Source organism: Rhipicephalus sanguineus, chromosome 5, assembly GCF_013339695.2.
Source record: "Rhipicephalus sanguineus isolate Rsan-2018 chromosome 5, BIME_Rsan_1.4, whole genome shotgun sequence".
Taxonomy (NCBI): domain Eukaryota; kingdom Metazoa; phylum Arthropoda; class Arachnida; order Ixodida; family Ixodidae; genus Rhipicephalus; species Rhipicephalus sanguineus.
In genome coordinates, this window is record NC_051180.1 from 158424363 (window position 1) to 158441697 (window position 17335).

Genomic DNA, 17335 nt, shown 5'->3' on the forward strand with positions numbered 1-17335 from the left:
GCGACTCGCCGCCGCTGCTGCTCTGCGCATTTGAGAGGGGTGACGTCGTAGCCATAGCGCGCGCAGCTATTCGCCTTCGCTGTACATTCTATGTCTGACAATGCGCTGGTGCCGCTTGATAGCGCCTCTCGACTGGCGTTTGCAAGTGGGTAACGCCTTGGAGGAGAGCGCAACTGCTGCTCAACGCCGCAGAAGAGCCGAGAAGCTGATGTCATCGGATGCCGAAGTGGTTGCCTGGCAATTACCGGTTCAGCGTACGAAGAATGAACAGAGGAAGGCTAAACGTGCTGCGGCGACACTGGAGAAAAGGGGGGAACGTCTAGCATAGCGGCGTCGCGAGAATGCTGAGCGACGGGCCCGACCACCTCTGCAGCAGGAAACACAAGACGCCGTCGATGACGTCAAGGCTAGCTGATCGACTACCTATACTGTGAAACTTAGCGAAAGCGCCAATGCGACTCGGACCTTCGAGACGGACTTCGTAAACAATCCTCTTGGATACGTGTGCGACGTGTGTGAAAGACTATGGCACATGAAAAACTAGACGCCGCTAATTAGTGACATGCGTCAAACGTTGAGTTTAGTGGCGGCGCCTGAGTGGGGTGAAACCGTGGCGCGGGTTTTTACAACGTCCAAGAACTTTCTCGTTAAGCAGAACATTCCGCTCTTTAGCGTTACCAACGGGTATCGTTACCCGGCCATGCCGCCAGGTCTACCGGTTCTGAACGATGTGGCCGAATGTGTGTCATTGGAGCAGCAGTAAGCATGACAATCAAGCTAATCCTAGAGAACCTGGAAAGCTCAGAATAATCAGCTGAACCTTTGCTAACGCTACGTATGTCCTGGCATAGCCGAGCTAAGCCACTGCAAATTATTTCCCTGTCTTCTGCTGGCAACAAGTGCATAGCTGTGACCACAGACTACGCCACACGCTACGCCACCACACGAGCTCTTCGAAAAAGCTGCGCCACAGATGTCGCCGATTTCCTTCTCCGCGATGTGATGTTGCAGCATGGGGCTCCACGCCAGCTGCTCACGGATCGTGGCCGCACATTTCTATCCAGAATCATAGCGGGCATCCTGCATTCATGTGAAACGCGGCACAAGCTCACTACGTCGTGGCATTCGCAAACAAATGGCTTCACGGAGCATCTGAACCGAACCCTAACCGACATGCTTTCAAAGTATGTTTCCTCAGACCGTTACGATTGGGACCTTGCTCTACCGTACGTGACGTTTGCCTACAATTTCTCGCCTCATGATGTGGCTGGGTACTCCCCACTTTTCATGTTGTTCGGCCGCGAACCCACATCGCCCCTCAATACAGTCATTCTGTTGCCAGCAGCTGCGCCCACACAATATGCCCTGGACGCTATCAGCCCATGCGCGCGAAGCCGCTCGTACTCGCCTTCTGACCTCCCAAGAGAACCAACGCCGTCGGTATAATCAACGACACCATGACGTGCACTTTTCGCCCGGTTCTTTGGTTCTCCTGTGGTCTCCGACCCGGCACGTTGGCCTGTCCGACAAACTGCTCTTTCGGTACACAGGGCCATACCGAGTGTTTCGTGCGATGACTCCCGTCACCTATGAAATCGCTCCTCCTGCTTCGTCTTCATCCACCCCGCAGGCCAGCGATATCGCACACACCGTACGCCTGAAGCAGTACCACTCGCCCAATGACGTTGACGTCTAGATGCGCCGAGACGGCGCCATTGCAGCCGGGGGTTATACGACATGTAGGCTGCCGGAATGCATATTGTCGACGCGCGTGTGCACCGGACGAAGACTACGAAGGCCGCTCGCTGCTCGAGCTCGGAGCCGGACTGGTCAGCGCTGCAACCGCTCTTGCAAACATATCTTGTAAATAGCCTACAGTGCAAGCGACTCGTTACTCACGTTACAATATTAAGCAGGATTAGTATTTATATGGTGTGCCTCAACGTTGTCTTCATTTTCATGACATTCATGAGGCATATCAAGTGAATTAGCCAGCCAATATTTCTTGAGTACAGTAAAACATGTACATACTATAGGGTGTCTCGCCAACTAAAATAAAACAACAGAATTGACGTTTCGGCACCCAATACGGGTGCCTTGTTCAAAATGAACGAATGCATGGTGGTCTTTATCATATATGCGTCGAAAGACAACACGCACTCGCGTATACCTCATGGAGTGGACCCTGTGTCAGTTATCGTGTTAGTAGTAGATTGTATGCAAAAAGATTTGATAGGCAGGCGGGACGATATTTTCTTTTTCCTTTTTCTATGATGGAAGCCGACTGCCAGTCAAGACAGCGTCCAGTTTTTTAGCGTTATCTACACTGGCCTAGCCGAGCCAGTTTCGCGCGCCCCCTCAAGACCCGTGCTTCGCATGCGCGAGGATCAGTGATGTCATGCAGCTGGCGCACCGGAGCCGGCACCTCCCGCGTACTGCGCCGCCGCCGCGCGCGACTCACCACCGCCGGTCTGCGCACTCCAGACGAGTGACGTCGTAGCCAACTGTAGCCGTTAGCCATGGCAAACGCACTAGCGCAAGCGCGAGCGCAGCTATTCGCCTTCGCTGTGCAGTCGCCCTCTGACACTGCGCTGGAGTCGCTTGATATCTCCTCTGACTAGCGTTTGCCAGTGTCGTATAGCGATGAAGAAGGAGAGCGCAAATGCTACTCACCGGCGCAGAAGCGCAGAGAAGCTTAACTCACCGAATTCCGAAGTACTTGTCTGGCATTTAGCGGTTGAGCTTAGGAAGAATGAACAGAAGAAGGCTAAACGTGCTGCGGAGACGCGAAAAGCATAGAATAATCAGGTGAACCTTTGCTAACGCTACGTATATCCGGCCTAGCCGAGCTGAGCCACTGAAACATTTTTTACTATGGTCTGCCAGGGCGTTCAAATTTGTGTGCTTTTTGGCTACTCATTACGTTGCTTTTGCAGTCTTCTTTTAAAGTTTCCAGTATGTGCTATATAGCACACCTCGCAGTCTGGGCACGGAATTTTCGAGATGACGCCAGGGTATTTTACAGCGAAAGCTGTTATGAGATCATTTCAACGGTCGTTTTTGTCGCCGTAGTTGTCCGCCGCCGCCAGTGTCCGTAACCACATCGCGCGAAATAAGAAAATAAAACGAAATAAAAAATTCAGGATGGAACGGGGTGCGAACCTGGGTCCTCTTCGTGGGAGCCCAGTGTTCTACCTCAGAGCGAAGCCTGTGCTTGAAACTGCTTTGCAAAAAGACGCTCTACAGGCTTCATGTCGGGAAGGAACCACACTACTAGATGTAATATAGCGTGATAGAACAGTGAAATAACAAGCACGCGTCACACGACGTGAATTCTGTAACCAGGCCTCACGCAATGCGAATTGCGCAACGAGTTGGTTGTTGAATGCTTCCAACCCATTACAAAGGGCGCTGCCATAATTCTTCATCGTCATCAGTCACAGCATCAACAAAGTGCGCATTATGTCTTACATGATTTTAGCGGCTACAACGGCTTCCCGTAGAATTAGGAAAATTGGCATAGTGGCTGCTTCCCTACTTCACAAAAATTATGATGATTTATACCGTTGTGGTTTCCTCGCAAGTGCACTTGTATCGGTTGCTAAGGAAGCCCATAAGCCCATGATCCATTTCTTCAGGGTCTCAGTAAAGTTTTTACCCCCTGTCTCTCTCTTTCTCACGTCAACGTATGTTATATATCATGGTGGGAGAGTGAAATAGCGACCGGGCATCACACATTACGAATGACGTAAGTGGTGAGCCGTTTAAAGCTTCCAACCCATTATAAAGGGCTGAGCCACAATTCTTCATCGTCATCAGCCGTCGCGTCAACAAAGTGCACCTTGATTAGTAGGTGGTGCCTCGATTGTGCGCAGAATGACGAATAATGGCGTTGTAGGTGCTTCCCAACTTCACAGAAATTGTGATTTATGGCGTAGTGGGTACCTTTTTAGTGTACTTGTACTATTAGCCCCAAGAGAGTTTACAACAGTCTCTAGAAATTCCGCTCTTCCAGCTTTCGCTGTCACGTTGCTGCGCCCTCCACGCAGGCCTCGCGTTTATTTCCTTTTCAAGGCGGTCTTTGACTCGAACGTGTCAAAGACCACCTATTCTTTGTTTTATCTCTTATGCCACCCCTTTTTATGCATGCAGGTAGGTTCAATAGCTATTCAACTGCGTTTTAGCAGCAAAGCTCTTCTTAGTTCACCTTTCGCCGTCCGTTGGAGTAACGCGGGCATGACAACCACATCAGCAGCACTTGAACCGCTCATTGTGTTTCAGTGCAGCCGCCATGGTAATACGCGCTCTGGGCAAGTGGGTACGTGAAGTGTGCCACGGCCGCATTGGGACGCTACCGCAGCGTTAAAGCGCAGCCGTGAATGAGAATATCCTCGCCCCGCTCGTTAACATGGAGTGTGAAATAAGGAGCAATGATAGAATACAGAAATATTTAGAGCATATTTAAAATCGTTGAAATATTTACAGACTTGAAAAAAAAAACGCCAGGCCTGCGCTGAAACCGCAGCACAGTCACAGCGAAAGCTGGATGAGCGGCGTTTCTAGAGCCCGTTAAGCTCTCTTGGGACTACACTGCAAGTACACTAGTAAGGTACCCACTACGCCATAAATCACAATTTTTGTGAAATTGGGAAGCACCTACTAAGCCGTTATTCGTCATTCTGCGGAGAAGCGAGGCACCAGCTACACGTCTGTAAGGCAATGTGCTCTTTGTTGACGCGACGAATGATGACGATGAAGAATTATGGCTCAGCCCTTTGTAATGGGTTGGAATCTCTAAACGGCCCACCAGTTATGTAATTTGCATCGGGTGACGCCCGGTTGCTATTTCCCTCTCCCGTCATGCTGTATAACATACGTTGACGTGAGAGAAAGATGGGGGGGGGGCGAAGAACTTTACTGAGACCCCGAGGAAATGGATCACGCGCTTATGGGCTTCCTTGGCAACCAATACAAGTGCACTTGCGAGGAACCCTCTACGCTATAAATCATTGTAATTTTACTGAGACCGCGAGGAAGTGGATCATGTGGGCGTCCTTGGCAACCAATACAAGTGCACTTGCGAGGAACCCACTACGCTATAAATCACTAATTTTTGAGAAGTAGGGCAGCAGGCACTTTGCCATTTTCGTAATTCTACGGAGAGCGTTGGAACTGCTAAACGCATGTAAGGCATTATGCGCACTTTGTTGATGCTGTGCCTGATGACGATGAAGAATTATGGCAGAGCCTTTTGTAATGGGTTGAAAGCATTCAACAAACTACTCGTTGCGCAATTCGCATTGTGTGACGCCTCGTTGCAGAATTCGCGTTGTGCGACGCTTGGTGCTTATTTTACTCTTCTACCGCGCTATATAGCACATGCTAATGTGGTTCCTTTCCGACATGAAGCCTGTATAGGACCTTTTTGCAAAGCAGTTTCAAGCACCGGCATTACTCAGAGGTTGAATACGCAGAGGGCCCAGGTTCGAACCTCGTTCCATCCTGGAATTTTTTTCTTATTTCGTTTTTTTTTTCTTATTTCGAGCGATACTGGTTACGGACACCGGCGGCGGCGGACAACTACGGCGCCAAAACGGCCGGTGAAATGATCTCATAACAGCTTTCGCTGTAAAAATTGCAGTGGCTTAGCTCGGCTATGCCAGGTTATACGTAGCGTTAGGGAAAGGTACAGTTAATTATTCTTGGCTTTCCGGATTGTCTAGGATAACTAACCTTCTTCTGTTCATTCTTCGTACGCTGAACCGCTAATTGCCAGGCAACTACTTCGGGATCCGATGACATAAGCTTCTCGGCTCTTCTGCGCCGTTGAGCAGCATTTGCGCTCTCCTTCTCCATGGCGTTACCCACCTGCAAACGTCAGGCAGAGGCGCTATCAAGCGCCTCCAGCGCAGTGTCAGACGGCGACTGCACAGCGACTGCGAATAGTTGCGCGCGCCGGTGCCAGATTATCTGCCATGGTTACGACGTCACTCCTCTCGAATGCGCAGAGCAGCAGCGGCGAGTCGCGCGCGGTGGTGGCGGAGTCTGCTTGCGCGCCGGCGCCAGTGTGTCTGCCGCGGTTACGACGCCACTCCTCCCGAACGCGCAGACCTGCAGCGGAGAGCCGAGAGCGCGTGAGATGCTTGCTCCGCTGAGCCAGCTGTGTAGCATCACTGATCATAGCGCATGCGCACCATGGCTCATGAGGATCCACGCGAAATCGGCTCCGGCTAGGCAAGTGTAGCTAACGCTACGAAACATACAAAGGCAACAGCCTGACGAAGGCGGCATCAGCTTCGCGGTTTCCCCATATTCCACAAAGTGGAGCTTGCTACATTTTTTTTTCATTTTGCAGCGAACGTCTCTCAGTCTATCTCTTGCCGTCATTGTCGTGCTAAAGGCTCGTTCACGCCTGTGACTAGCCCCGGTCACGCGACCGTTTGCGACTGGCGGTGAAAAATCTGGTCACTTTGCACTAGCTTAGTCCGGCGACCGTTGCTGCTGCTGGTGTGAACAAGTTTTAAAAGTTGTAGTAGTAGTGACAGTATTACCAGTAGTGGAAATAAGCTGTAGGGGCCACGCGGATCATGTGACCAGAGGAGGTGTGAATAAAGAAATTATATTCGAAATGATGATGTTGACAATGACTTTCGGTGCAAATTAGCTGGAAAGCAATTCGTACTTCAATTAATTACAATAATAACAGAATTACATGAATTACAATAAACCGAGGCAAGACACCTGGACACGTAATTGGGCCATGAATATAACAGGGAGAGCACGTCTTGCTGGATTCCGAGAGCGCCGGCGGCAAATCTCGTGACGCGAGGCGTTCGCCGAAATGTCATTACCTGAGCCGGCAGATCACGTGACCCCGCTAGAAATCACGTGACACGAGCCACTTGCTGAAACTCCATTGCTTGAGAACGCAGGTCAAGTCATCTTGGTTTGTCCAATAAAGCGCAAGCGTTTCTAATTCAAATCAAGCAGCGGATTCACGACACCACGTGATCTCGCTAACCAATGACAACTGTTTTCCCGCCGCGCAACTTGCTGAATTCTTTTATGGCATTGTTCAAGCTCTAATCAATGACTACAAGTACCTCCTGTCTTGTCTGCTGATCTCAGGTGCAGACAACATTTTAATGCTACATGTAATGCTCCAATCTATGGCGCCTTGTCGCTTCTCCTATATCATACATCTGTCATGGCCAACTGGGTTGAATGGACAGAAAGAACACATAGAAGTTATTTGTAGGCGCCATCCAATCCCTGATTCCCTTTCTTTCTGTGTTTCTTTTTAGGGACAGGAATTTTCTCTGGCCACTGTTCCACTCCCTTTGGGATCTTATGGAACCTTCCATTTGAAGTACATGGACCCCTCGCAGTTGTAAGTACTGTGATTTTAAGCGGCACAAGCAGCAAGTGACATTGTTTTCGATGATCGAGAACACCCTGTAAAGCGCTGGTGCTAGTTCTCTGAAAATCATGATACGAATAAAGAAGATAAATAAAAGGTATGGAATGGGTTAAGCTAAGGGTTGTGTGTGGTCGAGTGGACATTAAGGTATATGATCGATTAAAATTTGAATAATGTACATTCAGAAGAGGTTGCCCAAGGTGCTAGTTGGACCATCATGGATGAAGTATGCAGCGCTGCAAGGTTCACAGTGACGGAACACCACAACAACAGGGACGGAATGCATCTATGAACTGAGTTTTTGAAACAAACACACAAAAAGGGAGTGAGCAAAGACAGAAAACGAGAGGGCATTATGGGCAAACAGCGCGTGGGCAACCATTATTTCTAGCGCGGCCTGCCTATGTCACCAGTTGCTGTCCTGCACTTTTACGTGATCCTAATTAAACGATTTCTCTAAAAACGAGACTTCTTACGAAGTGCTTTCGTTAGCTAAGATAAGACGAAGCACTCCGTCACTTTGTTTGAATGTGAACGCTATTCCGTAACCAAAATACAATTTCCTTCAGAGAAAGTCTTGTTACGTACTTCCTCCGTTAATACACTGCAGAACTGTCTGCCAGTATTGTCGAATATAATACGGCACATTTGCCTTACGCAAGTAATGGTTTTATACCACAGCTGCACCATAAACTCTAGCTGGAAAATATGAAAATGCTTTGTTTTTATGAACAAAATCACATTGAAGCTTTGCCACCTATGCAGGTGGCAGTCTCAGTATACACTGGCAACAAGTGAGCGGAGGTCGACCAGTCTTCTAGCCAAATACATCCTCGCACGCGTTCGGTATGGGTCTGTGGTTGTTGATTCAAGCAGATGCTTCGTGAAGTATGGCCCATAATAGCAATAGTGTCCTTTTCCCCCACCTTCGTTCCTGAGCCAGCATCATCGCAATGTTTAGGTCGAAGTTATAACCTGTCGTGCAGCAGTGTTCCACAAGCTGTCTTAAGATGCCTTGCATGGGTGGCATTAGCAACAGCCCCCCTTTGTGTTCTTTGAACGTCGTTGGCCTTTTCCTGCACGTTTCACTGATGTAAGTGGTGTCGTGATCCCCGCATCGTAGATGACCCTGCTCTAATCCTACGCAGGTGTGCGGTCTTCGGGCTTTGCGAACACATGTCCTGAGGACGAGGTATTCACAAAAACCGCTGTTGATTACAGCGGGGACATCTACAAAGTACAATGTGGGGATTGCGACACGACTTGCGTAGGCGAAACGGGTGGAAGGTCATCGAAGTTTCAAGAACACAAAGAGGATGTTACGAAAACCACCCATGCAACGTGTTGTATGACAGAGCTTGTTGAATGCTGCTGAATGACAAGGCATAACTTCGACCTATAATCAATTTGACGACGCTGCCTCGTGTACAAAGGTGGGAGGCAAAGAAAAATCCTGGAATCATGGTTCATTCGTTGCGGCGCATTGGTTTCCAACCACAACAGCGGCCCTCCACGAGATGTTTAAATGAAAATGTGCGACTAATGGACCGGTCAAACACCGCTTATTTTTGCCGGCGTATACTATACGTGGCAAAACGTTCATGTCATTTTGTTAATACTTGTTTTGTTAAGTCTAAGTAAACATTTTACAATCAAGGTACACATCCCGAGCTGGTAGATGTGGGGTTAGTATGCCATGTGTATATGCACTGTACTGTGTGACCTTGCAGATGAGTGAAGCATACCTGCTGATTCATGCCAAATCAACAATGAAGTACACTACTACATGCTTCTTTATTTATGCCACTTTGGTAGATGTATTCAGGAACATAACTGTCAAAGGTGTTGCAAGCCTGCTTATGTAATTGTTTGCACGGCCCGTGGACAGCTTCACTTCGCTCCTTTCTGTACGTCTGAAATGGAATTGAAAGAAAATACCTAGAGCAAGAGCAATGCTAAGTATTTATACCCATTTAAACATTCTCATGGTGCGTGTGTACAAGACCTCGCTTAGCATCACTGTTTCAGAAATCAAAAAAACAGAAATGGTACTTTGCAGATATTTCTGGACTCGTGATCAGATGAAGAACAAGGGGCGTGATTTCACGAAGGCATATTGCTATAGTACACAAGAATTCAGGGTCAAACACACTACATTCTAACTGCAAGAGTATTTATGTACGTGCATAAACAATTCTATTTAATTATTGGCATGATGTTGCAGAAAAGGTCTTAACAGTAAAATTTTTTAACGAGCTAATGCTGCCGAGAAGGCCGAGAGATGCATGAGTGAAGAAACGAAGAATTGCGCAAGTATAAAATGGAATCAGCTCGCACAAGACGAGGCAACTGGCAGACCACTGCGAAGGCCTACTGCAGCAGTGGACAAATAATAAGGCTGAAGATGACAAAGATTAAAGCGCAAACGTAGAGGATGAGCATTAAATTGAGAAGCATAGCTTGCTGTCAATAGCTCTTGAATTCCATCAGAACACAACATGACTGTTGTATATCCTGTACATGTAACGCGACAGAAGTTGAGCTGAATATGGCGGCTTGAATGAATGTCAAACCATTGAACAAAGCGTGTTGTTGGAGGCAATGTTTCAACAAACTGATATGTCTAAGGTGTGGCAGCAACCTTGATGCGATTCGCTGCCCCTATAAAGACGAGTCCTCTTGTCGAATAACTAGCTCCAACAACATTCTTTGTTCAACAATTTTTTCATGAGCTGTACATCTCGTTACATTCATTACAAACATCAACTCTACCAAATGCTACTATGGCAGTAATAGTGGGTGCAATACCTAAACTGCAGCGTCATAACCAGGTGACCGGCTATTCAACCGTTTTATTATAACAGATCGTTAAAGACTACAAACCTTGAGGCAAGCACAACACAAAGAACAAGCATAAGGAAAGTGAGAGAGTTTAATTTTAATAAATAAGGTCTGAATTAGTCGTCCGTATTTTAAGTTTACAAGATGGTTTTTCAACTACCTCGTTTGCTGTCGAAAAAAATCATGCTGCTAAAAAGATCATACCTGTAGTCAAGTGATAATTTGCAGGACGAAATTTCTTGATGCTGAGAGCGTGCATTAAAGGGACACTAAAGAGAAACAATGAATTGGTTTAGATTGATAAAGTGTGCTCGAAGAACTCTTGTGTAGTTTATATCACCACCATAGGGTGACGAAAAAACCAAGTTCAAAGTTTCATAGTTAAAAACAGCGCGAAGAAGACGCGGACAAGAAAGAACACAGGAGTAGCGCTGACTGCCAACTGATGGTTTATTGTTAGAACGCGCAGAATATACACAGATACAGACAAAACAGGGAAGGGAAACATAAGAGAGCTTCTAGCGGCGCATGCGTCCAGCGGCACATGTCGTTTAGTCATAGGTGATTAGTTACGGAGATAGCAACACTCCTTGTCTGTTAGATTAATAGACGGCTCGATTACACATGCTTCATCTTTACATTTTATTGCGAAAGCCTCGTAGACTTCACGTGCGGTCTGGTCCTTGTATGTCCGCAGCACACGCGTCTCCTGAAAACGAGGTAGGCAGCCACACTTAGCACAGTGAATTAGTCGTCCGCATTTTAAGTTTACAAGGCGGTTTTTCAACTACCTCGTTTGGTGTCGAAAAAGATCATGCTGCTAAAAAGATCATACCTATAGAAGCGGGTTCACGGAAGCTTGCTACATGACTGAAGAACTCAAAAGTTCTGTCTTAAGGCCTTCTTCTCTGCCAAGACACACAAAGAAGGTACCCCTTTCCGGGTGATTGTCTCCGAGGCTGGGTCTTGGCAAAGGTGCTTGGGAAGTCACTTACTCAATTGTTTGAAGCTTCTTGAAGTGAATGTCCCGTACATGGTTCACAGGCCGTCTGAGGTATCGCACTTTCTTGCCTGGTCTTGCCCTGAGGGAACGCAGGCGTTCTCAGTGGACATCAAAGACCTATTTTACTCCCTGCCGCAAGAGGACCTTGTCAGAGTCGTGAAGAAAAGTATAGAAGATCATGGAGTCGTACGCTTTCAAAACACCATAGGTACCAGCGCCTCCAGGTTCGAAGAGTTGCTGGTGCTGTACCTCCGCTCCACAGCGGTTGAACACAATACACAGATGTACGTACACAGGAATGGCGTTTGCATCGGCTCGCGCATAGCACCTGTGTTGATCGATCTGCTTCTAGCACATTATGATGGGATCCTCGATGAGAAGCTTCAGTCCGTCGGCTGGGTCCGGATCTTCCGGTATGTCGATGATTTCCTGGTTTTATTCCGGGTCCAACCAGAGGAGACCTCCAGTGAAGTGGAAAGAATACTTGGTATGTTCCGGTCTTGTTTTCCGGGCCTTGCCTTCACCCGAGAGCTGCCTGTTGAAGGCAAGATTCGCTTCCTTGACATGTAAATCTACCTCGGCCTTAACCACACCTGCTGGTCTTACGCACCACGATCAAAGAAGCTCCTCCTGCCTGCCGTTTTCATCGAATCACTCAAAGATTGTGAAACGGGCCATCGCGTGTGGAGCCCTGAGAAATGCCCTCGTTCGCTTCTGCCACCACTCGATCGCAAGCAGCTATGGGTCGCAAGTTCAGAAGCTAAAGGAGAGTGGCTACCCGGAGAGCCTGCTGATATCGTTGACTGCAGCTCTTTTGCGGGAAGTGAGGTCATCGAGGGAACGCCTTCAGAAGTCTAAGACTGTGGTTATCCCGTATGTACACAGTGTGTCCCACCGCATCAAGAAGGCCGCAGGGCGAGCGGGGTCCATGTAGTATTGTTGGCCCCCAACAAACTGAGCTCCATTTGCAAGAAGGTGAATGAGAACAAGCAAGTCAGCAAGGGTTGTATAAAAAAGCACGCAACTAACTATGTCCCTTGCAGTTATGAAGTAGTGTACGAGATCCCGACCACGTGTGGGGGTGCCTATATCGGGCAGACGGGCCGTTGCCTGATGGCGTGTTCGCGCCTGGCCGTTGCGTGAACACGCCAACAGCCTCATGGCAAGAAGCCGCAGCAATTTGGCCATTCTCTGTGCTAAGTGTGGCTGCCTACCTCGTTTTCAGGAGCCCCGTGTGCTGCGCACATACAAGGACCAAACCGCACGTGAAGTCTACGAGGCTTTCGCAATGAAATGTAAAGATGAAGCATGTGTAAGCGAGCCGTCTATTAATCTAACAGACAAGGAGTGTTGCTATCTCCGTAACTAATCACCTATGACTAAACGACATGTGCCGCTGGACGCATGCGCCGCTAGAAGCTCTCTTATGTTTCCCTCCCCTGTTTTGTCTGTATCTGTGTATATTCTGCGCGTTTTAACAATAAACCATCAGTTGTCAGACAGCGCTAGTCCTGTGTTCTTTCTTGTCCGCGTCTTCTTCGCGCTGTTTTAGGGGCGAAGTTCCCTAAGGCGGCACCCGTTCGTCCCTCGTAGTCGTCGTCGTCGTCGTAGTAGTATTAGTAGTCGTAGTCCGTAACAAGTCTTACGCTTTGACCTCCAAGGTGGTGCCGGTGGGAGATTTTTCCTGTGCGTTGTTGAACAATAAAAAATTCGCAGCGTGCGCGTTAACTAAAAGCCGAATTCTTCTGTCTCTCATTCCCCATTAGCAGCCATTGGCATGTTCCAGTAGCAAACGTTAGTAGAAGTAGAAGTGTAAGTGTTAGCTAAAAGCCGACTTCTTCTGTCTCTCATTCCCATTAGCAGCCATTGTTTACCTCCAAGGTAGTGCCTGATGAGATTTATCCTGTGCGTGATTAAACAATAAAAATTTTGTTCAAAACGCCGTTGATTGATGAAATAAACCAACGAAAGACGCCAGATGTTTTGTAAAAGCAAAACGAAAGAACGCCAGATGTTTCTAAAGCAAAACAAAAAGACGCCAGCTGCTTAACGAAAGACGCCAGATTTTTCTAAAGCAATGGTTTTCTAAACAATGAAAATTCACAGCGTACATGTAAAATTAAAGTGAGCTGCAAGTCGTCATAACTCATCGAACCTTTAGTATAAACGCGCCCGATCTCACGTCGGTGATGATGTACTGGGCAGAATTCACGGAAGATTCACGGTTTACCGATGAACCTCCGCAGTTTCGCCCACTCATCATCATTGACTCCGTGGATATGCTGTGATTTTTTTTAACTATGGATTCTTACCAACTGGCTCGCATTCACTCGCTTCAAAGTTTCGTAATTAGATTTCGCGCCGAACTTTGTAACCCGTGACGTAAAACATTTCAAAGAGCATTTAACGTATTTTGGCGCCACTAGCGCGACGAAATTTCCACAAACTCGTTATGTCATATCTCTTGCCCCTTCAGAGGACAATGTACTTCGATTTACCCGGTTAGGAACTACTTGGGCCCAAGCAGGCGGCGTCAAAAATATGTGACGTCACGGCAAATGGTGCGGGAATTCCAAGGTGGCGGCGCCACCTGTATTTTCTTTTTGCGCGTTTTCTCGCTTATTAAGTGTCTTCTCGCAGCAAGCGTGGTGTTGTTGGTATCGTGGAAGGCTACTTTACTAATACGAGAAAAATCGTTTTGTTCTTTAGTGTCCCTTTAAACTTTGTGCACGATAAGCGTTAGGCGCAAATTCAAAGAGGTGGAGATGATTCATCATCATCATCATCAGCTCACTGCAGGGCAAAGGCCTCTCCCATGTTGCTTCAATCAACCCGGTCCTGTGCTTTCTGCTGCCATGTTATACCTACAAGCTTCTTAATCTCATCTACCCAGCTAACTTTCTGTCTCTCCCTCACGCGTTTGCCATCTCTTGGAATTCAGTCAGTTACCCTTAATGACCACCGGTTATCCTGCCGACATGCTACGTGCCCGGCCCATATCCATTTCTTCTTGATTTCAACTATGATGTCCTTAACCCCCGTTTGTTCCCTGACCCACTCTGCTCTCTTCCTGTCTCTTAAGGTTACACCTATAATTTTCCTTTCCATCGCTCGCTGCGCCGTCCTCAATTAAAGTTGAACCCTCTTTGTAATTCTCCAGGTTTCTGCTCCGTAGGTATGTACCGGTAAGATGCAGCTGTTATATACCTTCCTCTTGAGGGATAGTGGTAGATTACCATTCATGATTTGATAATGCTTGCCGAATGAGCCCCAACCCATCCTTATTCTTCCAGTTATTTCACTCTCATGGTTCGGCTCCGCGGTTACTACCTGTCCTAAGTAGACGTACTCCTTTACAACTTGCAGCGTCTCGCCACCTATCGCAAAGCGCTGTTCTCTGCCAAGATTGTTCCAATTTACTTCAGTTTTATACATAATAATTTTCAGACCTACTCTTCTACTTTCCATATCCAGTTCAGTAATCATGAGCTGTAATTCGTCTCCCGCGTTACTCATGAATGCAATGTCATCAGCGAATCGCAGGTTACTGAGATACTCTCCATTGACTCTCATCCCTAACTCTTCCCAATGTAGGGCCCTGAAAACCTCCTGTAAACACGCGGTGAATAACGTTGGAGAGATCGTGTCTCTCTGCCGTACGCCCTTCTTTATTGGGATTCTGTCGCTTTCTTTATGGATGACTACAGTGGCTGTGGATCCGCTGTAGATTTCTTCCATTATGTTTATATAGGCTTCGTCGATGCCTTGATTACGCAGTGCCTGCATGACTGCTGATGTCTTCACCGAATCAAATGCCTTCTCGTAATCTATGAATGCTATGTATAGGGGTTGGTTGTATTCAGCGCATTTCTCTATCACCTGAGTGATAGTATGATGGTCTATTGTTGAGAATCCTGTACGAAATCCTGCCTGGTTCCTTGGTGGATTGAACTCTAATGTCGTATTAATTGATTACTGAGATGATTCAATGGATAGCAAATACTACAAAAGAGCATCTCTGGGATAACCATTGGAAGGATAAGGACGAAGTAAGGAGAGAAGCATATTGTGATGAGCTAGTGCTATGTTTGAAGCGAGGTCATCTTGCCTTAGGATATGCAGTCATAAAGTAAGATCCAGTAAGTAGGCGTCACATGTGCTGGTTGTGACAGAAATACCGAAATGACGGGCCACCTTTTATTTAAATGTGGTCCACATGTGTTGGGTATAACAGCAGGTGTGCCAGCAGCAACTTGCCCTTTGAAGAGGGGAGAAGATCTCTGACAAATGGCTAAATAAAGAGAAGCGTTGTTCTTCACAAGCTATTATTATGCGATGAGACGTGGAACTTCAATGCACGGACGCACATATTAGTGTTGAACGCAACTGAAAATTCAGCTGAAAATTCGGCTTGTCAAGTTAGGTCAAAGCGCATAAAGGTTAAAATTGGGGCAAATCAACTGAACAACATAAAGTGTCATGCTGCATAAATAGCATTATTAGCAAATCTACGTTAGCTGTTGCTTGAAAGACGATAAGCTATGTCCAAGAATGATAACTTAAACGCTTTTAAGGGTCACGTTACTTAATGACACATTAAATGCGCACCTAAAATATCCCTAGATTCACATTGCTTCTCCCACTTTAGCGATTCACGATTCACCGCACAACACGGTGACCGAAGATTATTCCTTCAGAGCTCGTGCGAAAGAAATGAATGTTGAAGCTTCAGTTTCATGGCGTTACTCTAAGTTGACAAGAGTAAACTACATTCTTAAAACGCATGACAAGTGTGTGCCTGACGAAAATATTGGCTCCTTTCAGCAAATAATAACGTAGAGCAGTGCGTGCAACCAAGCTAATTACCAAAACTTTATAACTACCGACTACGTTCTTGACAAACGTAATGCGCGAGAACAATTCACACGACTACAACCGCATACAGTACCAACACGTTGTGCGATTTTCTTCGGAGACAATGCGTACTGCGATAAGAACTCACGATGTACGAAGTATCACGTTCAATATCACTTACCTCTTGCAAGAAAACACGCCGGCGGCGTACACTGCAGGCTGACCGCCGGTTTTTCAACGATGCGCCAAGCGAGGAATGGCCAAGCTGAAGCCCCTACATCGCGTCGTCCGGGCGTCCCCGAGCGTCAAGGCATTTTCCAGGGCTACAGAGCGCGTCGTCGAGAAAGGATTGCGGCACTGCTACTCACTGACGTGCGGACACATTTGAAGGTGTTCTTCAAAACAATGCATCGCGTCCGTTGAGCACACTGAACAAAGAAGTCGCAGATATTGGAGTCGCACGGCCGGCATCTGGTGACTATTTGCCTGTTACCGCGTATAACACTGTGTGGAGACCTCGCTCTTACGTCAGTAACCACAACATACAACACACAATGCGAGGCAGCGCGGTTAAATTCGATCGCATGAACAACACTCGGCACGACAAAACACAGACGAATGCAGAACTTTCGTGGCTAGAAAGGTTTGCCTAGTGTCGTGAGCGAGCCAGCAAGTCAGCCAGGCGGTAATAGTTTTATAAAGAGGTTTATTAGCGGCGACGATACTCAACAGCGACAGTCAAGGCGGGGCCGACTCTCAGCGCGAGTTGCGTTCTCTTCGAAAAGAGCCGAAGAGGGCGACCCACTAGAAGGTGTTCGAGAGAGAGGGCGACCCACTAGAAGGTGTTCGAGAGGACAACCCATTACCAAGTTCGATCGCTTCGCCACAATTACCCCGGGTACGAAAAGGGAGCCGCCTGGCGACCTAGCAACTTGTCACATGAGGGGATCGTGGTAGGGCTTCAGGCGCTCCACGTTGACAATGTCGCGCCCTCGACGGCGCATGTCCGAAGATGGTTCTATGGGTTCGATCAGGTAGTTGACCGGGGATGTGCGTTCGACGATACGGTAGGGGCCTGCGTATTTGGGCAGTAGTTTGGAAGAGAGGCCAGTTGCAGTGGTAGGGACAGAGAGCCAAACGAGCGCTCCACGGAGGAACGGGGGCGTAGAAGTGGTGGTGTCACCGCGAATGCTCTTCTGCCGCTCTTGGTTATGCGT